Source organism: Myotis yumanensis, unplaced genomic scaffold, assembly GCF_028538775.1.
Source record: "Myotis yumanensis isolate MYYU_CA2020_CCGP unplaced genomic scaffold, mMyoYum1.0.hap1 SCAF_6, whole genome shotgun sequence".
In the NCBI taxonomy this organism is placed as follows: Eukaryota; Metazoa; Chordata; class Mammalia; order Chiroptera; family Vespertilionidae; genus Myotis; species Myotis yumanensis.
In genome coordinates, this window is record NW_027223757.1 from 49,222,279 (window position 1) to 49,248,569 (window position 26,291).

Below are 26,291 nucleotides of genomic sequence, written 5' to 3' on the forward strand. Positions count from 1 at the left end.
TTTTCCTTTACCTAGCTAATACTACCGACTGTCATGAGTTTATCTTCTTTTCTTCTTTTACATTTAAACATGTATATATTTTTATGATACATATTAGATAACAGAAACTTCCAGAAAAAAAGTTATTTTATTTAGCTTGAACCTAATTTGAAAAGTAGCCAAGATATTCAGAAAGGTTATATAATTTTTGTCCTAAGTGCATAATCAGAACCTATATGTCTATGAAAACCAGGCAGACTTTACTTTTAATAACAACTCATCTAAATTTTGGAAATTGTCCAGGAAAATACAGGCTGCCCTAACAGCCAAGTTTCCCACCAATTTTCAGCCAGCAGTGAATGCTGAGAAATGAAGGCAGGGATTGCTTTTATATTCTAAAGCTTCATTATCCTTTAAGCAAACAAATGACAATCAAGCATACTTCCAGCAAATATACTTTCCTTGTACTGACCTCCACAAAATCATCCATGAGATAGCAACTATGATTTCTTTAGATTAAAAGGTTCTGCTAGACTTGAGATAATTATTAGAGTAATAGAGATATCTAGCAATGCAACCATAAAATAATAAATGCGTCAAAAATAATCAGATTTAAGAAACACTCATCTGAGTTATTCTAGAAGTTGTGATTTTGTGGTTTCAGAGAAATTCTAATACTTGTTCAATTCTGGCATTGGATAAAGCAAGTTAGAGAATTTTTTTTTTTTTAGATAAAAAAAGAAAAACAAAGAAAAATGCGAAATCTAGTCTCCCTATACATTTCACTCACCGCTCTCATTTTATTTCAAGGTCTCAGCTAGTAGTCTGTTGTGTCTAGAATTAATCTGTGAGAAGACTGCTTAGAAAGGCAAGACTTGAGATGAAATCAGTTTAATTTATAATTCAGGTTGGAGGGGAAATGGGAGAAGTACAGGGAAGGACGGTTACATCAACATTTATGGAGGGTAAGCATGGCTCTTGAAAAAAACAACATCAGGCTTTTGCTGTTCTGCTAGGACATTGTTGTAATGGGGGCAGGCTGATGCACAACATTTGGCCATGCTTCTAACAGATTTCAAGTTTTTGCAGTTTAAAGAAAAAAAGATGGTAAAACTATTGAGAGGGGTGAGCTTTACTGTCTCAATAAAATATTTCTTTTCTATTTTGCCCTTATACTCCCTTATTTCTTCCCGTGGAACTTGATTTTTTAAAACTGTGATTTAAAAACGATCTTATTTGATTTTTCTTTCCCAGGATGTTGAACACACCCCACTTCAAATGTGCTTACTATGCGTATCTATACGGATGACAGTTATATGATACTAGAGGCCCAATGCACAAATTCGTGCATGGGTGGGGTCTCTCTCTGCGTGGCCTGAGGGGATCAGGCCCAAACCCCACAGTCCAAGGCTGCTTGCAGCTCCTACCTGTCGCTCCCACTCATCCCGGCCCCACTATGCCTGCTGCGGGCTTGAGCCCAATCAGTCCCCAGAGAGGCTTGCGCTGCTGCAGCAGCGCTCACCAGCCATGAGCCCTGTGTCTGGTGCCCTCCCAAGGGGAGTGGCCTGGTGGATTGGGCTGGGACTAGCTCTCTGACATCCCCTGAGGGGTCCCAGATTGTGAGAGGGTGCAGGCCAGGCTGAGGGACCCCACCAGTGCATTCGGGCTGGGGATGGACTATGGGAGGGCTCCAGGTCATGTCTGGCTCATCTTGCTCAGTCCCGATCGGCAGGACCCCAGCAGCAAGCTAACCCACAGGTCAGAGCGTCTGCCCCCTGGTGGTCAGTGCACATCATAGAGAGCGGTTTAGCAGCCTTTGCATATCATTAGCATATTATGCTTTGATTGGTTGTTCGGTTGTTCTGCCGTTTGGTCTAATTGCATATTACCCTTTTATTCTATAGGATTAGCTCTTTCCTCATTATTCTCTACCTCCAGAGAGTACATCCTCATCATGTGTAAAATAAACCTAAACTTTAAAGAAGTCTGAAGGAAAACTTAATATGGCACTTAGTTCTTCTTTAAGAGTTATTAAGTCTCTACCTTATAAAAGTAGAAAGGCAGGTTAATAATACAGGAATATAGTGAATGTTTTGCAAAATATTTTTTAAATGTTTACTGAAATGCACTTGAAAAATAAAACTGTATTATAAAAGAGATTATTGGTTTGGAAATCAGTTTTATTCAAGATTTTATTGGTATTCAAGGCAAATACAAACAACTCTTAAATTCTGAACATACTTTCTAGAAAGTTGTAGTCATTTAAATAATTTTAAACATAGAACTGAATCATCCAGATGTGACTTTCAGGACGAGAGCCCCTTGGCCTGGGTGTCAGTGTCCCCGTTCCCATCACTTTCTGCTGTCTGTGAATGCTGCCCCTGAGAAGAGCATGATGGGAGCCCTGCTGGTGGAACTCAGGACAGACAGATATTTTTGTCTTCAAATATCGACATCATTTGGAATTACTGACAATTGCCTTTGTACTTACACAATGGAATTACTGTAAGAAATGTTATCTTGGGAATTTTAATAGAAAAAATTACAGCTTTAAAATCTGCATAAAATTTATTATGCATTATTATAAAATTATTTCTGAATCACCTGGGGAAATTTAAATTGTTTTTCAAAATTGCCCAGGGAGATTTGAAATAGTCCCTATGGGAATTTTCTTATAAATCAATTTTAGCCTTCAGACAGGAATGGGGCTAGGACAGAGGTGAAGTAGGAGAAGAATTAAAACAGTGGTCAAATAGTCATTCCCATGTAACAAGTAGGACACTTAACAACTGTTTTCTTTATAGCATTAAAGGGCATTCATTGCCATGACAAAATGTTCTATGTATAAACTCACATTGGAAAATCACTATGTCTTGATTGCATTCATCTCCCCATCAGGGATTTATAACTGAGATATAAATATTTCATTGAATTTTTAATAAAACCTTAATGTGCATGATATACAGAGAGAGCGCTACTACTTGAAAGCCCTGATATATGGAAACTGCAGCAGTTTTGAGGTGGATCAATAAATTTCATGACTTTGTGTTATGAGGATTAGGTATCATCTTGTCATTTACTATCCATTTCTCAAAAGAAAATAGCTACAATTAGAGTCCTAGGCTGTGTTTTTGGTAAGAAACCAAATGTCTCCCAGACATATGACTGAGGCTCTTTGGAGTATTCTGTCTATTAACTGACACCTTTTTTTTTTTTTAGAATTTCAGTTTTGCCCTAATTAACATAAGGACTGTGGAATACAGCATATCCCTGTAGTATATCATAAAACAAGATGGTCACTAGAGCCAGAACATTAATCTCCGAGGAACTAGAATTTCTAGAGAATATCCAAGATGATGTAAATTTTATGAAACCAAGTGACAAGATCCCATGAGTTGCAAACCCGTTTATTAATGGCACATAGAAAGTAAGATCACAATGTTTCTAAGAATTTCTGCTGGAGAGTTGTCCGGTGCTGAATTTATTCATCTTTAAAATGACATCCTTGAATTGAATTATTTCTAAGGGTTTTTTTCGTTGTTGTTGTTCCAAAATGTGTTTTTCTCACACTGTGCTTAGGAGCTATACATGAAATTTAAACCACACTAGGCTCTAGAGAAAAAATCCCTTGAGTGGTTCTATTTTATTTTATCTTATTGGTAGAAAGGCCCTGTAAACAGTATAAACTCATGGGCCAAGAGAAGTAGGTGAGCAGATATATCACTAAAGCTTTCCTTATAATATTAATGTCTGTTTTTATAGTCCAAAATTGGAGAGATTTTCTAGAATTCAGAATCTGGCTGATATATCAGTAGAGTCATATTATGTTTTAATGAGATTCCAAACATTTATGTGTGATGGTATGTGCTCAGTAAATTGGATAACATTGCAAAGTACTTCAGTGGAAAATATAAATTATTTATGTACTTCTTGACCTAAAGTACTCAATGGGTTTAGTGAGTGTGCATGGATATTCATTCTCTATTTTTGTAAAATGTCTTATGCTGAAGAATAGCTAAACACCTACACATTTGGTCGTATTGTTTTGTCCTTTGAGTAATGGGTATTAATTCTATAAGGTGGCCTTGAATATATACTATGAAAAAAAAATGCGTCCAGTATGATGTGCTAAACTCAGTTGGTTTACATACTCTGTTGACAACATTCTGAAGATTAACCAAAATTTATTGTTGGATTCTATGTATTTTCCTGGAGAATAAATATTAAACTTGTTCTTACTCAGTTTTTAAAAAATTATTATTGACTTTAGAGAGAAGAAGTGGGAGAAAGAGAGAGAGAAATGGGGAGAGAGAGAAACATCAATGTGAGAAAGAAACATCGGTTGGTTGCCTCCTGCACATGCCCTGACCAGGCATTGAACCTGCAACCTGGGCATGTGCCCTGACTGGGAATCGAACCCACCACGTTTTGGTGTATAGGCCGATGCTCCAACCAACTGAGCCACACCGACCAGGGCACTCAGTTTTTAAAAGAGTATTTCCTGCTCCGCATCTGGGGACACTCAGCTCTTGGCGCCCGGCCCAGCTTCTTTCAAAGTGTCTCCTGTTCTCGAAATTCTGTGCAAGCTCGGCTTGGAGGGCGATCGCTCCACACCCATAAGTGTGTATGGGTCAATCAGAGCCCACCCCAACTTCGATGCCCACAGGGACGCTTTGCACATTGAAACGGCCATCAAGACCAAAGCGGTGGATGAGGTCACCATGTCAAGGTTTTGACCAAGCGCAGCAATGAACAGAGGCGGGATAGTGCCTTCGCCTACTAGGGAAGACCGAAAAGGAACTTGCATCAGCACCAAGCCAGCCCTGTCCGGCCCCTGGAGACCGTGACTCTGGGCCTCTTGGAAATCCCTGCTCATACGATGCTCCCGAGCTGAAGACCTCCATGACAGGGCTGAGCACTGAGGACTCTCTCACTGAGATCATCTGCTCCAGGACCAGCCAGGAGCTGTGGGAAACTAACAGAGTCTACAAGGAAATGCACAAGACTAATCAGGAGAAGGACACTATTTCCGATACATCTGGCGACTTCCACAAGCTGATGTTGCCCTCGCAAAGGGTAGAAGAGCAGAGGGCGGCTCTGTCATCGATTATGAGCTGATTGACCAAGATGCCCGGGATCTCTGTGATGCTGGAGTGAAGAGACAGGAACTGATGTTCCCAAGTGGATCAGCATCATGACCGTGTCCCACCTCCAGAAAGTATTTGACAAGTACAAGAGCTACAGCCCTTGTGACATGTTGCAGAGCATCAAGAAGGAGGTCAAGGGAGACCTGGAAAATGCTTTCCTGAACCTGGTCCACTGTATCCAGAACAAGCCCCGATATTTTGCTGAGTGACTGTACGACTGACCCATATGCACCTACGGGTGTGGAGCGATCATCCTCCAAGCTGAGCTTGCACAGAATTTCGAGCAACACCGGCCGAGCTTGAAGTAGGCTTTAAGTTTCTTTTTAAGTAAGTGCCATATTCATTTTTCCTTTGGACTTCTTTAAAGTTTAGGTTTCTTTTACACATATTGAGGGTGCGCTCTCTGGGGCGGAGAATGTGATGGCAAATTTAGAGTTGATTGAATAGCCTCAATTACAGAGAAAAATTATATTTCATGTATTCTCAGGCCTGGCACATGATCTGTTCTCTAGGTTTTTAAGTGAATGAGTGGTTCTGCTCAAGGAATTTGACTTTCTTGGTTAAGGCCTGTGGTCCTATATACTTGCTTAAAGCATTGTTGATGTTATTATCTTAGATTTTTATCTTATTGACTATATTTTATATCTAACTGTAAAAATGGAGCATACATGGACAGCATTAAATACTTGCTTTTCAATATTTCACTTATATTATCATGGATTTGGCTCAAATTTGGAGCTTCCAAACAGTAATTCTCAAGGTTGTGTGCAGCACAATCACATCTTGCCTTAATGCTGCAATGGTTAGACCACTCTACTGACAATAGTTTTTGTCATCCTCAGAAATGCTTAGTAGGAAAAGAGATTAAGTAATCATTATTGTGATTTTGGTCCCTGGAAACAAAGAAAATAGATGGAGCAAACTCTTGTAATAATTAGGAGACTAGGTGAGGGTGAAGGATCCCCTCCAATAAGGGAAACAGCAAAGATGACCAAGCCACTGGAGACTTCGTTATATCCAAAGCACTGAAACTGGAAGCTAGAAAAAATATTTACTTTGGAGGGTAACATATATTAATCATTCTAAAAGGATGGGAGTTTTGTTGAGGATGGGAGGAGAAAAGTTATTTCAGAACCCTAAAGAAAAAAGATGAGAGAGGAGGTAGGCAAAACTATGTACCATAGATTGGAAGGCTGGCAAGTATCTGGAGACCAATTTAAGTGGTTATTCAACTCTAGTCATCTGGGCTTCACTCCCGAACTTATTTGCCCTGGACCAAAGATGAAAGCATTGGAAGGGACTTTACCAAGCAAAATGTAAGCTCTTGCTGAGGTTAACTTCTTAATTCTTTTCCCAACTCCTTTGTCCCACTTTTACATCTTCATCACATTAACTACAGAGACACAGTTATCATAACCTATTAAGGTAAAGTGTTTCAAAACTCATAAAAATAAATGTTGATGTTAGAAATGAAAGTTGATCTTCACACAAAGTAAAATACAATTGATCTTGTTTTGCCAGTTATCACCTGTCACCTCTCTTCCCTGTGCTCAACTTGCTTCACTGATTTAAACATTTCAGTACGGGGTGGGAGAGGTGGAGTTCTATTTTGAGATTAGTTTTCTGTTTGCTAGTTTTTGTCTTGATCAATATTCTTCACAGATTGTAAGTTGACCAGGGTAAGGAACTTGTCTGTACCTTCACCAGCATATGCACATACCCAGGCTGGTGCTGCATGTGGTAAAGGATGATATTAAAGGATGCAGGTGCTGAAGCCAGATGTCCTGAGCTGGATCTGGCTCTGCCATTTTGTGATCTTGGGTGTCTAGGTAACATCTCTCTGTCGCAGTACAATGAAGCACTGAGTATCTCATTAATACTATGGTACCAAATGAGGATAATAATAGTTTCTATCTTGCAAGGTTGTTGTGAAAGTTAAAGGATTTAAACACGAAAATCCTGTAGACACCTTCCTGGCATATATTATTTTCATTGTAGCTATTATTATTATTACTATTATTATTGGTGGTGGAGCTGATAATACTTGGAAGGAAGGAAGGAAGGAAGGAAGGAAGGAAGGAAGCAAGGAAGGAAGGAAGGAGAGAAGAAAGGAAGGATCAAAGTGTTCACAGACATGTAAGAACTGAATAAAATAACATATAACAAAAAGAGAAAGTGTCAGTAATTATCATTGTCAGGGATAGTCTATATTGAGAACTAGAGACCCTGAGCACGAAATTTGTGCACTGGGGGGTGGGGGATGGGGGAGGGTCACTCAGCCTGGCCTGTGCCCTCTCACAGTCCAGGACCCCTCCCTCCTTACCACCGGCCTGCTTGCTGCTCCTTATCTCTTGGCTCACTGCTCCTTCGCACTGCCACAGAGGTGGGAGAGGCTCCTGTCACTGCTGCTGCACTAGCCAGCTGTGAGCCTGGTTCCTGGCTGAGCAGCGCTCCCCCTGTGGGAGTGCATTGACCACCAGGGGACAGCTCCTATATTGAGCATCTGCCCCTTGGTGGTCAGTGCATGTCATAGTGACCAGTTGTTCCACAGGTCCTTCCACAGTTTGATTTGCATATTAGGCTTTTATTATATAAGATTTGTGTGAGCTCTTATATGTTACAGATACCAAATATTTATCTAATATTTGCTGCAAATACATTTTCCCCAGTCTGTCTTTTAAAATCTAGGCTCATTAGTGATTTCCCCTGTAGCCACATGGATTCCTTTAGATGCCTGTTTTCTTCCTCATTGGAATTCTGTTATTTTTATTGCTATAACTTCTTTTTTTTTAAGAGTCTCTTATTCTTGTTGAGTTATATTTTCTTCTAGTTTGCAGCCATGGGACCATAATGGCTTCACCTCTAACTTTATTTTTTAAAACATGTTTTCATTTGTTTGAGAGAGGAGAAGAAGAAAGAGAGAAAGAGAGAAACATTGAGCTCACAATCTGGGCATATGCCCTAACAGGGAACCTAACCAGCAACTTACTGATATACAGGACAGACATCCAGGCCTCGGGCTTTTTACTCTTTGTTGTTAATGCTTATAGGAGTCAAAAGGTCCTTCACAGGTGATTTATTATGCTAATGAGCTCATAGTTTCTGAAAGAGGCTGAAGATTCTCATTCAGGCTTTTCAACAGGACAGTGGCTCCTCAGAGAACCCCTACTCCTAGGAGACTCACCTTTCAACAGTAATGACAGAACAGCTGACACTGAATGGCCACTTAAAACAGGCCCCAGCACTCTTCTAAGTGCTTCACCTGGTGACCTGGTTTGATCCACAACCCCAGGAGGTGGCACTGTTATTCCCAGCTTTCAGATGAGAAAACAAAGGCGCAGAGTGGTTAAGTGATTTGCCCAAGTGCAAGGCAGAGCTGGGAGGCACACGGAGTGGGGGCTGCTGGGGACCAGATGTGCACACAGAAGAAGCAGAAATTCCCAGCGTGAGTGACAACTGAGGCAGGACAGGACAGTGCCCGGAAGAGAGGGAAGGCAGCGGGTATTGCCCCGGAGACGCAGGGAGCACATGCTCGCACCCGGCTGGACTCCTGACCCTCAGGGCTTTCATATTGCAGAGCGGTCTTCTCCCAGGGGCCCCAGGACACGGAGCAGGCAATTTCCACACCTGCCTACATTGCTAGTTAAACACTGGGGTTCATAAGCCCAGTGAGGGCAGGGCGCAGATAATCACAGTGACAACAGTGAGGCTTAGTACCTGTCACGCACAGGGCTGAGAGCCTTACGTGCATAATCTTATGCACACCTGTAACATTCCATCGAGTCTGGTACTGTTATAGCCATTTTATAGATGAAGAAACCGAGGCTCAGAGAGGTTACACAGGTATAACTGGCAGAGTCTGTGTGACTCCAAAGTCACCACGCCCTCGGCTACCCCCAACCCTCGGGTGGGTGGCGTTGCTAAGTCCAGCTTTTCTCTCCTCTTGCTCTGGGACACCCGCTGATCAGCAGGGCTGAGCAGAGGAGGAGAGATAGGGCTCCGAGGGACCCAACAGGGGACCTGGCCATTATTTCTCTAGAGCCCAGGGATAAAGAATCAATAAGCAAAAAGACTTGCCCTTTCCAGGCTGTTCTATTGTATCTTCTTCCCACTAAAACTGGTATGCCATGGGCGATCAGAGCCTGTGGGCCGGGGGGAGGCACCAAGAGGTCTCCCATTTCCCCTCACTCACTGGCCTTGCCTTGGGGCTGGTGGACCTCTGTATGTGGAGTGATGGCGGGGCGGGCCTTGGCCTGGCTGTCGCATGCCCTGCCATCCACCCCGGGTTCCCCCAGTTCCCCATTCGCCATCAGGGATTGGAGCCTGAAGGCCAGCGGAGGGACCGAGAGGTCTGAGAGGTCCGCCTTTCCCCCCAGCTCGCGGGTCCATCCCAACCGAGGGTCGCCCTCTGTGTGTGGGGGAGGGGAGGACTGGCGGGGCAGAGGCATTGGCCTGGCATGGCCTGAGTCCCCTGTCACCCATCCCTAGTTCCCCATTATCCAATGGGGGATGGGAGCTGCGGGCTAGGGAAGGGACCCAGCGATGGAGTGGTCATTCTCACCGCCACACCCCAGCTGCCCGGGGCCACTGTTCCGTTGTCCAAATGGTCATGAAGGCCCTAAGCCAGGGGGTGGGCAACCTTTTTGTGAGTGCGTGCCCAAACCAGCAAAAACTCTGACTCAAAATTCTTCTGCGTGCCAATCCTAATTTTTTGAGAACATGTTATGCCTACTTGATATCTCTTAAGGTGTACGTATGTGAAAAACCTTGAAGAAATAATAAAATTCATTCGAGCAACAAAAACACAGTATATGATGATGAAAAATACATTTATTTTTTAATGTATACATGTACACTGATAGTCCAACAGAAAACTTTATGACTCCGTTTGATATTATCAGTGGGACTTTTGCTGCTGCATCACTGATGACAGAGATTTTACATCAGGTTTATATTTCATGACCTTCAGAGATATGCATGCGCTACTACTTTCATCCGTCAGGCTACTCCTATTATGAGACTTAACAAAATTCATCACTGAGAACAAAGATTCACAAGCATATGTGGATGAAACCAAAACACTGGTCAGATCTAGGAAGGCAGGGAGATTTAAGGCAGAGGCATAGAAATTGCTCTTCCCCTCTCTCGTCAATCCATGTCTATGGTCTTTAAGATAACTTGTTAGGTAAAATTATTTATTTATCTAAGATGCACCTACACTGAATTTATCTGAAAAATTGAAAAGTCGATATTTAAGAAAGAAATTGTAAATGGAAGATTATAAGAGAGGGTTTCGAGTGCCAGCAAAAGTTACTGGCGTGCCATGTTTGGCACGCGTGCCAAGGGTTGCCCACCCCTGCCCTAAGCTATTATTAGTATAGATAAGTGTCAAGAATCATTGCCTTTCTCTGTACTTAGTGCTGGCAGAAGTAAATGGCTTTGCACACACTTTTCCTTCAGTCTCTACTGTATTGAAATACCTCCTCTTCTTGATACACTCTCCATAATGCCTCAACTGCATGTCAGATATCCTTTTCTTACAGCCACACCCCAGTCCTTTCACCCAACCCTATTGTATTGCTCTCATCACGCTACACTGCAGCTTTTCTAATGGAATGCTCTTGTGAGATAGTAATAGGTGTTTCATTTTTTAGAAGTTTCCATTTACAAGTTTGGCAGACTGGACTTGACTCCTCAAATTGCAGAACAGGTAGGAGTCCTTAGTGCACGAATGTATTTGGAGATTGCTTAAATTAAAATGACAATAGGCAATTTCTCAAATTTATTTCAGGCTATTACCCTTTTTAATTCTTGAGAACATTTTTTTAAAGCCAAGAGCAAAATGTGGATTATTCAAAATATGATTTCTGTTCTCAAAGTAATCTGTTTTGTTTGTTTGTTTTTATACTTTTGTACTTCTATTGCCCAACCAATGTATGGAACTTTATAGACACTTTATTCAATAGTATTTGAGTGTTAATTGTATGCTAGATCAATTCCAAGGCAACAGGAATACAAAGGAAAACAAGATATAACTTACACACAGTTGAACTTATATTCTCAGGCAGTGCCTCTCATAATTTTCATAAAAATATGCAGTATTGTAATCCTGACTTCTAGAACTACTCCCGAGAGACTTATTCGGTTTGTTTGGCAGAAAGCAGTCTTTTCTAGGGCGTTTCTGATCAATTTCATCATAATGATACTGGTATATTAGTTAGTGCTTTTTTAGTTACAAGTAACAGAACAATAAAACAAAAACAAAAGCAAAAAAACACCTACTCAACTTGCCTTAAGTAAAAGCAGAAAATTTTACACAGCAAGCTGGTAAAGTCTAAGCATGGCTATCCTAAAATAGTATTTTTAAAAAAATATTTTTACTGATTTCAGAGAGGAAGAGAGAGAGAGAGAGAGAGAGAGAGAGAGAGAGAGAGAGAAACATCAATGATGAGAGAAACATCATTGATAGGCTGCCTCCTACACTCTCCCACTGGGGATGGAGCCCACAACTTGGGCATATGCCCTGACCGGGAATTGAACTGTGACCTCCTACCTAGTTCATAGGTCCACCCTCAACAACTAAGTCTCGCCAGCCTAAAATAGTACTGTAAGACAATTACCTCTCTTCCCTATTGGCTATTTATTTTCTCATTGTTGGTTTACTTTTGAGGCAGGCTCTCCCACTCTAGAGCCTAAACAACTTTAGCTGTACATTCTCAAAGCCGAGCAGCAGAAGAGGGAAGACGGCTTTTCTTTCCCAGTTTTTCAACAAAGCTTCATTGACCTGGCTTTGGGCATATGCCTACCTGTGAAGCTATTAGGTAGCTTTAAGCTCATCTCAGCTACCTAGAGGTGGATGAAGAAGTGATGAATTTCCAAGGAAAAGCTGTATGCTAAACACCAACCGCCAACTCAAGAGGGAAAAAAAGAAAAGGATGAATAAATGGCAAGTTGGCAAAGATTATTCAAGTCCCTGTCAGTTGATGTCTTAGATGACCTGATCAATTATACCTAGGTATAATCATAAATATTTTATATGATATGTTTCATATGTGTATGAGAAGAAGAGAAATTTAAATATTTTTTTGAATAGAAATATTACTTTGTCTTTTTCAGTCCTTATATAATTTCTATGTCAAGATAAAGACAGTAATGTTTTTGCATAATTTTTTTTACTCCTGTGTAAAAATATGTCTGTGTAAATTAAAGGATTGCAATTTATATCTAAATTTTACAGCTGAATATTTTTAAGGGAAGAGAAACTAAGTAACCCAATAAATACTATTGGAAACATATTCATACTGTATTTAGTCACCTCTTGAAAAATTGGTATAGAACATTGAAGAAATTATCATGTTTGCCTCACTCTTCTGAGAATAATATCAGAAAATAGAATGGCAATATGTTCAAATATACATTTCCACATGTGTAGCACATATGGACAACTGGACCCTGACCCAAAAAATCAAATAAAAACATTCTCCATCCTTTGCTTCAGTGGATTCTGACAACTATTTAGTTGTTCATGTAGTGAATGGAACAGCTTGATAGAGTCTTTTTTTTTTTTAATATCACAAATCTATTAAAGTACATTTAAGGCTCAGTTTCTGTGAGGTTTAGCCAACATCTATGGGAAGACCTGATTCAGGAAAGTCAAACTTACTAAAATTTGATTGTAATGCTGGATGTAAGGGGAAAAAAATCCACCTGCAGTCTATTTTTGCAGATATAAAATGCTGCCTTTGCTAAGATATTATTCACCAACTTATGAAGGAAAACAAAAACCATAGAACACATTAGTTAAACACATCCTCCTTCAAGAACTACTGCCAATTGGTGTCTCATTTCTTTCATAAACTTTGCTTGAAAATGTTACAAATGCCAAGTGCTGAGTGTACAGGAAGTACTTCCGTTGTTGCTTTCACTGTATTAGTTTATAATTTATATCCCAAAAGCTTTTGTTGCTTAGGTAGGGGCTGACCACCAGTAAAGTACTGGGCAATAACATTAGAAATCAAATGCTTGCACTTAGATATGGGAAAGGCATCTGAAAACAGTTTCCACTTTCAAAATGAAACATTTGCATAGAGTAAGTTAAAATTTTACAAAGGAAATCTAGAATTATAGTAAATTAGGTTGCTGGGGGAAAATCAATCAATCTGCCTTTGCAACTGATACTATTTTGAAAAATACACCAAATTAAGGAGTATTTAATAAACAGACAGAAAGACACAGAGAAGAGAGACAGGGAAGGCTTATGGTGAAATATGCTGTACATTGCAAATAATAGGATCTCTTCAAGGTCTAGCTGAGATTACTTTAGCATTTTCCCCATATTTCAACATGTAATCCTCACTCTTGCTGGTTTAGGAATTTTGTCAAAATCCTAGAGTAGATTGCATTTAGACTGACTTATAATGAATACATGCACTCACACAATTCTACCACTACCACAAAATCATAATTTATAATTACATATACATATCATACCGATTTCATCTCTCACCATTCATCCTATGGTTCCATGCCTCAATCATTCATCATGACTTTCTTCATTGAGTGTAAGTTGCTTCCTCTTTGACCATCAACAGCCCATACAAAGCTCTGACACAGTCTTCTCTCTCCTCTGCACCTAGTTAACACTTTACCCATTTTTCAGATGATAGCCTAGATGTCACATCATTGAATTCCTCACTGCCACTGCCCCCCGAAACGTGGTTTATCAATTTGTGCTTCCCTGAGCACTCTGTTCTTCCATTACAATGAATTGTACTTGTTGCATTGTACAATTGCTTCTTTAATTATTTCATTCTCACACTAAATTGGAAGCTCAGTGAGAGCAAGAACCTTGCCCATTATACTTACACTTGTATTTCCAGCAGCAAATGTGGCAACTACAATGAGTAATTCTTAAATGAAGTTGTAAATGCATATAATTAAAGGAAATTTCCAAATAAAGAGTGAATTGTTCACCAATTCTATTAAATTACTAAAGGCCCCGGTGCATCAAATTCATTCATGGGGGGGGGGGGGGGGGGGTGGAGGGTCCCCTCAGCCAAGCCTGCACCCTCTCCAATCCAGGACCCCTCGAGGGATGTCTGGCTGCAGGTTTAGGCCCGATCCCGGGGATCGGGCCTAAACTGGCAATTGGACATCCCTCTCACAATCCTGGACAACTGGCTCCTAACCGCTCACCTGCCTGCCTGCATATTTGCCCCTAACTGCCCCCCCTACCAGCCTAATCACCCCTAACCGCCTCTGCCTGCCAGCCTGATCGCCCCTCAATGCCCCCCTGCCAGCCTGGTCTCCCCTAACTGCCCCCCTGCTGGCCTGATCACCCCTAACTGCCTCTGACTGCCAGCCTAATCGCCCCCAACTGCCCCCCTACTGGCCTGGTTGCCCCACACAGCCTGCTGCTTGGTCGTTTGGTTACCCCTCATTGCCCCCCTGCCAGGCTGGTCACCCCATGCAGCCTGCGGTTTGGCCATTTGTTCGCCCCTCACTGTCCCCCCTGCCAGTCTGGTTGCCCTATGCAGCCTGCTGCTCGGTCGTTTGGTTGCTCCTCACTGCCCCCCCCCCCTCCCCCCGCCGCCAGCCAGGTCACCCCACGCAGCCTGTTTGGTCCTCTGTTCAGTTGCGATGGTCTCTTAGGCTTTTATATAGATAGATTAGCAAAACTAAGACTTTTCTGGACTGTTATTACAAAACAACCTGAAATTTGGGTTTGTCCTGTGCTCTACAGATCCATTAGTAACATCATGACCTTCAATTCTTTTTTTTGTTGTTTTTTTTTTTTTTTTTTTTTTGTTAAGGAAAATGTAAGAACACTAGAATTTTTCAGAATGCTTTTCATTAGCCAGCTCTTCTCTTTCTCTCCTTTTGACTTCCTGAATCCTTAATGAGGATTGCCCCACTTTATATTTATCCTTATTTTAAGATATTATACCTTGGGTATACATTTCTCTTGGCACCATATTTGGAACTCATACTCTCAGATGGAGGCTATTTTGACAGCAGTCATAATCTGCTCCACCCCCCATAACCAAGCATGGACCTGTAGGACCTCCTATGAACTACTTTCCTTCATTTGGGGAAGGAATTTAGCTACTTTTCTTATTGTAATAGGTAAGTATTTTAATTATATTATTTTAATAGTGTTTTCAAATTGTGAGTCCTTAATTCTATGCACTCACCTGATAGTACAAGACATGAACACCTTTAAGAAAGAACACCTATGATTATGTTGATATTTCTATTATTTGGAGTGAGACACTTAAGAATGTATAAATTCACCTTCCATTCCTAAAAATGGAAGTTGATCCTTTCTCCATTTTAGATCTTTCAGAGAAAAAAATACTTCTTAAATATAGAGTTGATACTTCCATTGTAACACATTGCCTTATTTGCTACTGGTAAACAAGACGCAGGGTGGAAGAGAATTGAAATTTCCCTCTAAACTTAAAGAAGAAATCTATTAAGTAACACAGAGTTTAATTTGTAGATGTTTTTTCACTCCCTCTGTCTATAAAAGAGATCACGAAAACACAAGTGGTACAACAGAGATAACACTTCACAGCATTAAGTAAATTTCATCTCTCCAATTAGCATCATGGCTCAACAAGAACAGATGTACAAGAAAGGAATGTATTTGATGATTAAGATTACGTTGTTATTTAGCTTTTAATTATATAGCACTTGGAATAATAAGTGTGACCTAGAAGGACAAAGAGTTCAGATGTTTGGTTTCTTAGTATGTGTGTTTCCTGCTTTTGGCATTATAGCATTTAGTCAGAAAGGGGAGGACAGAGAGCACCTCCCTCAGATCACTAGGATTTTTTCATAATGGAGGCAATTGAACCACTGGACATCAGCAGCCCATATAAGATAATGTGCTGTCACAGTAAAGAATGTTTTTTAAATCAGCTTTATCAAGCCCATTAAATGATTTGTTGTCAAATTGTTGTCTCCTCCCTTTTCCACCCCAAGAATCTAAAAATTCTGTGGTTGGGGACAACCACAAAATGTAGGACAAAATGATGGAAATGTGACAAGACAACAAAGAAAGCCTAAAGTCTCCACGTTTAAAAGGATCAAATTAAATGTAAGTTTCCTCATTTGTTCTAGATTTCCATCTGGGATACAGCACTGATAATGCTCTACTGGCTTCATGCATTATTAACTAATTAATTAGTTCCTACACTGTGAAAATCTTTGAGATTAAGCCTGCCTATGTAAAAGAGCGAAATTTGCAGTTTAAAAGGATAGAACTCTCACAGCTATTCTTGAATTCGCTTTCATTTTCCTATAATTATAACTTTGACATATTAAAATTTGAAGCCACTTGCAGAACAAGTGCTGCTATGAGAAATGTACACATACATTTTAGTATGTCCTCTTGAAGGGGAGGGGGTGTTTTTAAATGAATATACTTTAATTTATGATATTTTAAAGCAGGCCAAGTGGGAAGAAGGAAAGTTATATATAGTCAATTATGGCACTTTTATGTAGATGTTTACTATGCATATTAAATACACTTAAGTGGAGAACAAGAGAACAAATCTTATTTTCAATAATAAGTCTTATAGAGTCAGATATAACAAAACAAAGACAAGGCAATATTGCATATATTGTCATTAAATATATAGATGCCTCCGATCCTTTACATATGAATGAACACACACATATACACACAAGTATATCCTCTAAAAATCACTTTAAAACAAGACACTATTAACAAGAACTTAATTATCATGCACAGTTCTTATTTTAAAAACAAAGGCATTAAATCCTTGCTTTTAGAATTACAAGAAACATTTTATTTAGAAAGCCTGTTGTTTATATAAACTATTCTTCCTAATTATCTAAATAACCACAAGCCACATTAACAAAACCACAGCAATGCAGTAAAGAAAATCTGTGTTTCCAAGTGCCCTCAGGGTCATCTTCCAGACTTCTCCAAATCACTATAATTAAGAGGCAATTGACAACTCAACTTCTCATTGGACATTTTTTGATTTGCAAAACTTATTGAATCAATTAACAGACTTAACATAAGAGACAAATTTAAAGGAACCATATAAAGCAACTCTACCAAATCCCTGTTTAAAAAGTTGGCATTTGTTATTAAAATAAGAAAGCTTAAATTAACTTATATAACCCTATGCATTTTCATTGTACATTAAATATAGCATTTCAAAGGAAATATTCTTTCTTCATCACTCGTCATATTGTGGTCACATTAGGTAAACAGTTCCTTTTGATTTCTCAACTCTTTACAATTTATACAGTCAGCCCTCCATATCCGTGGGTTCTGCATCCATGGATTCAACCAACTGCTGATTGAAAATATTCCACAAACACAAAAGTATTATGTTGTTGCTGATATTTACTATATAGTTAGACTTACCATGGTTGTGTCTTTATTGAACATATAATTTTTCTTGTCATTATTCCCTAAACAATACAGGGTAACATTATTTACATAGCATTTACATTGTATTTGGCATTATAAGTAATCTAGGGATGATTTAAAGTATACAGGGGAAAGTGTATAGTTTATTTGCAAACACTATGCCATTTTATATAAGGGAATTGAGTATCTGAAGATTTTGGTATTGGGGGCGGGGGGGCGCTTAGAACCAATCTCCCTGGACACCAAAGGAGGACTGTAGTTGCTAGTATTCTATGTATTGAAAATTTTTTCTCATGTCTATATCAATATTTTTGAATTATAAGTTGATTATTTTTGCATTTAAAAATATGTGAGATTCAAACATCAATTTGTTTATCCATGATTACAGCACAAGTGTATTGGTCATCAATTATATGCTGGTATTAAGCTATTTCTCTGGGCTACAAATGTTGAAGAATGCCCTCAAAATAAACAAAGCTTAATTTGAAAGTAAGAAAAAGAAACACCTGTTTAATAAAGTGTGGTAATTGCTCTAATTGAGTTTTCTATAAACTACATTGAGGAAAGACTTCTAAATTCAAATAGGTGACCATGGAAAGCTTGCACTGAGTTTTGGGATATTAAGTAGGTATTATTTCATGAAGTAAGAGTGGAGGAGAGAGGACTTTTATAAGCTTCCAAACATTTGTAAGTAGCATAAAATAGGAAATTTCCAAATAACAAATAATACTCTGTGTTAAGCAAAGGCATTTTAATATTGTCCTGAAAGCTACAGGGAGTCGCCACAGGATTTTAAAAGATTTGCATGTTTAAAAAGGTCACTCTGGGAGCAGCTTGGAGGATGAATTGTAGCTGGATCAGGCTAAAAGCAGAAAGAAGCAGTTGGGAAAACTACAAGAATAACCCACTTGACAGATAATAAATAAGTTTTAAACTTGCCTAACAATTGGGAGGAGAGAAAAGAGATATGACAGATTGTAGATAGATAGGTAGATGATATATACCCACATAAATACATACACAGGTACAAGGATAGAAGGTAGATAGAAGATTGATAAAGATACATAAATTTAGGGCATGAATAAATTTTCATTCAGAAATTTGAACTTTGAGATATTTGCATAATTTCTGAAAAAGGGCACCTGGTTGTCATTTAGTTATACGAGGCTGCCCTCAGAGCAAAGGTGCGCAGATATTGAAAGCATCAGTCAGGAAAGATGGGAGATTCCTGGGGGAGCAGATGCATTTAATAGGTGACATCTCCTTGCAGGAAGCTACCCAGAAGTAGTCAGGTAGAAAGTAAAGTCATAGATTCCATTTAAAAGATTTTCTTACAGCCCTAGCTTGTTTGGCTCAGTGGCTAGATAGAGTGTTGGCCTGTAGACTGAAGGGTCCCAGGTTCAGTTCTAGTCAAGGGCCCATACCCATGTTGTGGGCTTGATCTACTCGATCTGGTCAATGATTCCCTCTCATCATTGATGTTTCTATCTCTCTCTCCTCCCTTTCGCTCTGAAATCAATAATAAATAAATAAATTTTGTACAGTAATTAATAAAACCCCAACAAGGCAATTCTTTACTTCTTTCCCAAGATCCCTAGTCTGAGGTTTTACTTTTTCTACTTTCTGTGATGATCCCACTAGCAAGAGTCCTGAAGTAGTAGGTATCACAAATAAAAGAAAAATAGCTTTGAAAATTTCAGAACCTGCCAAATTAGCCCATAAAAACAGAGATTGACTATAAAATAAGAAGATATTATGTTGCCGAAACCGGTTTGGCTCAGTGGATAGAGCGTCGGCCTGCGGACTGAAAGGTCCCAGGTTCTATTCCGGTCAAGGGCATGTACCTGGGTTGCGGACACATCCCCAGTGGGAGATGTGCAGGAGGCAGCTGATCGATGTTTCTCTCTCATCGATGTTTCTAACTCTCTATCCCTCTCCCTTCCTCTCTGTAAGAAATAAATAAAATATATTTTAAATTTAAAAAAAAAAAAAGAAGATATTATGTTAAGAAAAAAAGTCTCAAAATATGTCAATCATTAGGCATCTACAAATATATGTTATGCTAGATTGATACTAACAAATAAAAATAAATATATGTTATATATAATATGATACCTAGATAAATTTGCCTTCCTATTCAATTAACAAAATGTATTACATTCAGAATTATGTTGCTTATACCTAGTTTGGCAGAAGAAAGTTGTTACAAAACTCTCAGGGGATATTTATGTAAGCCTACATTTTGAATGTGTGGCTTCTTTGGGGAGCACTGTGTTATGAGAACAAATCCCAAATCTGGAGGACGATGGAGTCCAGGTTCTTTCTGAGCTCAGGTCAGACCTTTCCTCTTCCTAGGCCCCTGATGAATATATGCCCCACGGATATGACAGGCTGTAGGGAGAAAACATTTCATCTCACCTTCCCATTCTTGTTTCCCCAAACCTCCTGCATATGAAGCATCTCCCAATTTTTCAAGATTTTCCTACTACCACTTACTACAGAAAATCACAGGGTGACCCTGCCATTGCAAACTTGAAGAGATTTCAGTTTCTAAAACACCAATATTCTTTAAAACAATTATTAATGAGAAAAGATATCCTTAGGTCCCCTCATTCTCTGCCATTTTTATGCTACATTTTACACATGTGAATCGTTTGAGAGGTTGCCTGAACACAACTATTTTTCTTTTTCCTCTGGGACTTGTCACTTTCCTGGAGCTATTGTTGAGGAAGTTTGCTTTACAAAATTACAGAACAGCATCTTGGGAGAGAAGACCTTCCAAAATAAGCCAAGTCATATAAAAACTCAAACCAGTACTTAACCTGACTATGTTGTTAATTGGATTTAGGTATAATCAAGATAATTCTGAATGAATAAGGGAAGAAGCTCTATAATCCTCATAAGCCAATTATTCTAAAAAACACATTAGGAAAAAAATCAGTGGGCTTCAATTCAGGAATTCAAGACTGGATTAAGATTTACAAATAAGTCAATGTCATTCACTAAAAAAGGAGAAAAATCATGTTTATTTTAATATATACGTATTATGTGATACAATTAACACCCATTTATTTTTTAAAAGTCTTAGCATACAAATAAAGATACTTCTTTTACATGATAAAAAGTTTTAACAAAGACTCTTAGCAAACTTCACACTTAATGGTAAAATATTGAAAAATTTTACTCTGAGGCAAGCATATCCACTAGTACTGGAGGACAGTGAAAAAAAACAGTTATGAGAATTTGAAAGGAAGAATAAACAGTCATTATATTTGGATGACATTATTGGTAATGTAGAAAATAGAAAATAATGTATTGTTTATCTTTAAATTTTTGAGTATGTAAAATTTTCCTTAACAGAGAACAAAAAGCATGAACCAGACAGGAAAAGAAAAAGAGATCACTAAATTAAGAACTCTGTTCCTCAAATAATATTATTAAATTAATCAAAAATAAAGGAACAGAATATATAATATGACTTTAAAATTTTTATTGTTGGCTTAATTCGACCACTCAAGAAGAACTAGACAAGAAAGAGAGTTAGAGACACTTAGAGGAAAGGGGAGTTAGAGAAACTAAGAAAAGGACCATGATCTCAGTAGCCATCAGGAGAAGGTAAATTAAAACCAGGACAACTGGATACCAATACACCTGAATGGCTAAATGTGGGGAGACTGATAATAGAATAGCTATTAGTGTTCTATTCCTATATATGGTATGTTCACTTTGTGAAAATATATAGAATCATAGTTATTATTTGTGCACTTTATGTATATGTTATACATCAATAAATATTTTAGGAAAAAGTTACAAGTGAGAAGTAGAGAGCATGGTCTAGCTGAGATTTAAAGTTGATTATAGGTAATTTCTGTCTATAGGAAAAAGGTTCATAAAATTCCAGTTATTCTGCTGAAAGAGGATCTGGCCTAGATTACAGATGTTGAGAAAAAGACAGAAGTGGGGGTGCCCTTCAGGAAATCACAACCAGAAATATCTACAGAGTATATGTAAGGAATGCAGAATCTCAGGACTGCTCACTGTGGGCGAGGTACTGTGTGGCACAATGCATTTCAAGGAGGAAAAAGAATTTAGTAGAGGAAAGTTGAACATTTCAACTTCCTGCTTAGGTTGTCATTTCCAATGGATTCTCATTTCCAGAATGTCACTGTCAGGGGCTTATGCTTTTGTTGTTGTTTGTTTAATATATTTCTATTGATTTCAGAGAGGGAAGGAGAGGGAGATAGAGATAGAAACATCAATGATGAGAGAGAATCATTGATTGGCTGCCTCCTGCACACCCCCACTGGGGATTGAGCCTGCAACCCAGGCATGTGCCCTGACCAGGAATCGAACCGTGACCTCCTGGTTCACAGGTCGATGCTCAACCACTGACCCACACCAGTCAGGCATGCCTATGCTTTTCACATGCTTTCGGAATGAGGTCCAAAAAAATAATCAGGCAATGGCAGGAAAGGAACAATATTTGACTATGTTTGTTCAATTTTCTTTTTCTAAAATGATGTAGGCCTCTACTACTGATGTAGGTTTCTTTGTCACATGTTTGCTCTCATTAGCTAAGAAAATAGGGCTGCATGTTTCTGTACAAACTGAATACACAAATGAGCTAGCCAAATGACCAAGGTGGCTGTTTTTCAAAAGTGTTGACAGTTGTTGTTGTTTTTTTTAATTCTTAATGGAAACCAGTCATTACTATCCTTCACTAATAAGACAATTTCTACAAACCCCAAGGCAATAATCCAAATCCACCATTAAAAACAATGTACAATTTTTTTATAGGTCTGAAATTTGCATAGGCCTGCAAAATCATCTCCCAAGATCTCCTGTTTTCAAATCCTAATCAGAATAAAAAAAAAAAATAAGGTTCTTAAAGTTTAATGATATTTTACAGTAACCTCAAGATTCCACCTGCCTCTTTATTTGTGAACCCTTTTTACTCATTTTAAAAAATTGAATTTTATCAAGCAATCAAAATAAACTAATTTAGGTACTCTTGTTGTTAACTGTCATTGTAGCTGCTTATGGTGTTTAATTTATTCTTGAAGTTGAGCTATATCCCAAGAGAAAATTATTCTGTTTATGACCATTTAAACTGCTAATCTCTACTGAGGGAATTCACTTATTCAGCAATGATTTATTTATGTACTATAGATGATAGATGGATAGACAACTAGTAGATTGATAGATAGATAGAGAGATAGATAGATAGATAGATAGATAGATAGATAGATAGATAAAGGTGATAGAAGATATTTAGTGAATACCTACTATGTGCTAAGGACTGAGGTTCTGACACAGTTTTGTCCTTGGCACAATGACAGCATAATCATCTGTTGGTTTATTATTATAGCACTTTTAACACTTACCATGGATCTGTGCCCCAAACAGAAGCTCAATAGATGTTAATATATTTAAAGAGTCTGAGGAAGAAAGGAGAAATTGAACAAGTTTTATGAATAAATCAACCAAAGAAGGAAAAATGAAACAAATAGAAAAAGGAAAATAAATCAATGTTGTATGATGCTTGCTACACTCTCAAACACTGTTTTAAAAGGAAGTTCTTATTCATGTATGTACTCTAAGTATTAATTCAGAAATAACATTACATGTACTTGATATATACAAAATATGGTAACTAGAATAATTCGGTTGTGCATGTGGGAAAATGAGAGGTCCATGAAATGGTAAGCTTTGTAAGGACTGAGTAATATGACCGAGGCATATGCCAAGAGCTGGGCATTCCTGGGTCACTGTGGCAGGCAGGGTTCCGCCAGACGATTTGGCTGCAGCCCAGCCACCCATAAATTATGATGGATTTGACTGAGCACTCATCTCAGACTTTTGTTCTGCTAAAGCTGGCTCAAATTCAAGTGGTAAACAATTAAATAAATATACCATTTACCAACTTAGCTGTGCAAACTCACAATTATACCACTGACCCCAAGGAAGACAAATCTAAAGACATAATTGCCTTCATGGGATCTGTAGTCTGTCAAGAGAAGGAACACACATAGTCTACAAAGAAAATAACTTAAACCAAAATGTCATCAGCACTGAGGCCTTTATATATTTTGTGGTTTGTTTCACTGGAGCAGGAAGAGTATTCAATTTGTAACATATTGGTATGATTATGTGAACTGAGTTGATCTTTGCTGAAGAAACCCTATTATGTTACTGTTTCTTTGGTTATAAGGATTTCTCTGTTCAAATAGGAAAAACCCATTTGAATCCTATTTTGTCAAATTTTAGTATATCTAGGGCAAACTATCCCTACGTAACTGTGTTAAGTTTTACTAATAAAAGAAAAAAAGGAACTAAGCTCTAGTATTATTATTACCAGAGTCAAAGAAGACATCTATATAAAAATATTTGTATTGTTGGAAAAATAGTTACATAAAATAGGCAAGACCTTGTAGTTTTTGCATAGTGTCTACTTGAAAAAAAAATCTTTACAATAAATTAATCCAGATAAGCAACAGCTCTTGGACCCTTGGTTATAGATTTTTTAAAAAGTAGAAGACATTTCTAGAAACAGAATGCTTGTTTCTATAATTCTTATTTAGCACAAAATTTAGTTTAATCACATCAGCATTCAGAGAAAAATCATTTGGTTTACCATTGTAAAATGTTTTGAAAATCATGTTGACCATCTGTGAGTCTCACTTAAAATAGTCAACTACACTTTGAGGAATGTGAAGAATTTATCTTTTTAATAATGAGTTTCATGAGTGTAATGAAAACTCTTATTTGGTAAATGAGAGACAACAATTGTGTTTCAGAAAAAAGGAAAAGCAGAAAAGATGCTCCAGTAGTTTGGCTGCCCCACAATACAAAAAACTGGAGTTTCACTTCCTAACCTTCAAGATTTGAGAAATGTTGATTGATTTTAGTGAATCAGTCATGGACCCTTTCAGTGAATTAATCATGATCATGTTAGAGCTAGAGAGACTCTTAGAGATAATGTGGAGGAAGCCCTTGAATTTCACAGGTAATAAGAGTCCTCTCCAGAGTTGTTTTCCCTTCCTGGTATAGGAGATGTGGACACCTTTACAGAGAGAAATGGATGCCCTACTTTTAACATGTAGTATCCTATATAATAAAAAGGGAAAATGCAAATTGACCTCTCACCTTTGCACAAGATGGCTGCCTTCATGTGGCCACCAGATGGTCGGCAGGGGAGGGCAGTTAGGGGTGACCAGGCAGCAGGGGAGGGCAGTTGGGGACGAGATCAGGCCAGCAGGGGAGCAGTTAGGTGTCGATCAGGCTGGCAGGGGATAAGTTAGCACTTGGAGTGCGGGAAACGAGTTAAGTCGGCTCGCGTGAATTGCGCGTACTCCGCGGGAGCCGTCTTAAACTCGGTTCATATAGATTTGCGGTGGAGTGCGGGAAACGTGTAAACTCGGGCCGATTGTAACTGCGTATTACCAAATATTTGTTTGTAATCCACCCTTTTGGTGGATGGAACAAAACCAAAAGACAGAGCCATCTTATATTTTGGCGGGAAATTCACCCGCACTCCAAGTGTTAGGGGGTGATCAGGCTGGCAGGCAGAAGCAGTTAGGGGCAATCAGGCAGGCAGGCAGGCAAGTGGTTGGGAGCCAGCAGTCTCCGATTGTGAGAGGGATCTCAGATTGAAGAGCGTACAGGCTGGGCTGGGGGACACCTCCTCCCCCCTCCAGTGTAAACCCCCCCCCCCCACACACACACCCGTGTGCACCGGGCCTCTAGTTTAGACAGAAAGAGGAAGACAAAGAGTACCTCCTGTGGTGGCTGTTTCTTAATTGCCTCCAGCTCAAAACAACCCTTTTGCCAAAGGGCATATTTTGGGGTGACATATTTTGAACCCTTTAAAAGTAATATATTTCACCTGCCTGCTGCCCACTTAAGTGTGTGAACAGGTAGAACAAAAGGTGGTGGAGAAAAAAAAGAGTGGAATTCAGGAAACAAACCATTGGTTCCCTTAATATAATTACTAAAGGAAAAATATCTCCTGTTTTTGAAGTTTACGAGTTGTAGACACCTTTACTGAGCCACTTGCTTATTTCTAAGGATGGCCTGCTAGAATTCTGTTTTCCTTCCTTTCCAGCTGGTTATTGATTGTTACATATAACCGTCTCCCAACCATCGCCATTCTCCAAATTTTATGTAAGCAGTGTGATCATCTTCCTTCATAAAAAAAGAGAAATAGAAAATGCAAAAGCATCCTGTATACCCATTATAATACTAATTATCTTTAAATTAATCCTGTATCAGTGAACTCTACTTGATTCTTAAAACTTCATTTATTAACATACATTCAAGGCTAAAATTAGTCTAGGTCAGGGGTGGGCAACCTTTTTGTGAGTGCGTGCCAAAACCAGCAAAATCTCTGACTCAAAATTCTTCTGCGTGCCAACCCTAATTTTTTGAGAACATGTTATGCCTACTTGATATCTCTTAAGGTGTACGTATGTGAAGACCCTTGAAGAAATAATAAAATTCATTCGAGCGTCAAAAACACCTTATATGATGATGAAAAATACATTTATTTTTTAATGTATACATGTACACTGATAGTCGGACAGAAAACTTTATGACTCCATTTGATATTATCAGTGGACTTTTGCTGCTGCATCACTGATGACAGGGATTTTACATCAGGTTTATATTTTGTGACCTTCAGAGATATGCACGAGCTACTACTTTCACCCATCAGGCTACTCCTATTATGAGACTTAACAAAATTCATCACTGAG

General features: G+C 38.8%; 1 pseudogene; it reads left to right on the forward strand.

The window, feature by feature from the left end:
* LOC139012848 (annexin A2 pseudogene) overlaps nt 1-10,006 on the forward strand; it is a 64,633-nt pseudogene extending 54,627 nt beyond the window's left edge.
* The last annotated feature ends 16,285 nt before the right edge of the window (nt 10,007-26,291 follow it).